This window comes from Octodon degus, unplaced genomic scaffold, assembly GCF_000260255.1.
Source record: "Octodon degus isolate 3935 unplaced genomic scaffold, OctDeg1.0 scaffold00056, whole genome shotgun sequence".
NCBI lineage: Eukaryota > Metazoa > Chordata > Mammalia > Rodentia > Octodontidae > Octodon > Octodon degus.
The window spans coordinates 7,879,528-7,880,788 of NW_004524632.1; the positions used below are offsets into that span (position 1 = coordinate 7,879,528).

The 1,261-nt window shown below is 35.7% G+C and overlaps 1 protein-coding gene across 1 annotated transcript in view; it reads right to left on the minus strand.

The window, feature by feature from the left end:
- The window catches only part of Npepps (aminopeptidase puromycin sensitive), a 50,256-nt gene extending 49,388 nt beyond the window's left edge, over positions 1 to 868 (minus strand). The window contains exon 1 of the mRNA XM_012515270.2: positions 793 to 868. The gene's annotated coding sequence lies outside the window, so the exon portion shown is untranslated. The remainder of the gene's footprint in view (positions 1 to 792) is intronic.
- Between the last annotated feature and the right edge of the window lie 393 nt (positions 869 to 1,261).

Consider the following 1,261-nt stretch of genomic DNA (forward strand, 5'->3'; position numbering starts at 1 on the left):
GACTTCCATTCCCACTAGTAATATCACAGCCACTGTATCATTGGAAATCTTTTTAACTGTAGCTTACATAATAAGCAAAAATTTGCTTACCAGCAGCTGCCATTTCATTATTTTCATTATTAGAAGGCTGATTCTTTTTATATGGTTAACAGCTATTTGTATATTCTGCATGAATTATCTGTTCTTTTTTATTTATTCATCTATCATATTCTTAGTGCTTTACTAATTGTTAGGTATATAATTTCTTCCTCTATATTAAACTCAATTTTATATTTTCCTTATGCTTTACCATCTAACAATAGTAGCATCAATAAATCTTTTCTTCTGAGCTCTAACACACTGCTTATCTAACCTCTGGTTGTACATCAAAACCATGTGTGAAATATTCATGTCAGAGGTTTGGCTTCAAATAGAAGATAATGGAGCTAGTGTTTTTAATGTCTTAAGTGTATTTTTAAAAAGCTGAAACAAAAACAATGCATTGTATTGGACACTACAGCAAACCTTAGTTTTTAAGTGTAGTTTTTTGTTTGTTTGTTTGCTTAAGGAAAATATAAAGTGACAGGATGTAGAAACCTTACTTTGCATAACTCAGAATTGTTAGGGGAAAATATTCTGATGCCCCAAATCTTGCAATGAACCTTTTATAATTAAAAACAAAACAAAATAAAAAACCAACTACTTCTTAAAAAGTTAACCGCTAACAACAGTAGGAGCAGAAAGGCATACAATCTCCTCGGAAGAAGTAAGACGCCATTATTCACCAGGGGTTTGCCTGACCACGTCTCTTACCTGTCTGGAGCGTACTAGGAAAAGACAGGGTGACCTTTTCATCTTCATTCTGATAGTTAAACCCTGTGGCATGTATTTCTGGAAAAAGAAAAAAAAATGTACTTCATAAATCTGATTTGATTAAGGAGACCAGAATTAGACTGCAACCATTAACACTTTCCACAGTAAAATCTCTAATACAAAATATTTATCTAATAAATCAAGATCCTATTAAAAAGCTTTTTCTTTTTTTTTTTTTTTTAGATGTATTTGGTACAAGGTCTATAGGGTCTCACCACACAGATCAGACTCCTAGTGATCCTCCTGTTTTCAGCCTCCCAAAAGTGCCATCACGCCCAGTCTCAACTGCCATCTCAGCGGCCCCTGGGGATGGGGCCGGCACAGCACACCAGGGATCAAACCTCGGCTGCTGCACTCTGCCTAAGCAGGCGCTTCAGTCGGCTGATCTGGCCGGCCCTTTTTTTTTTTT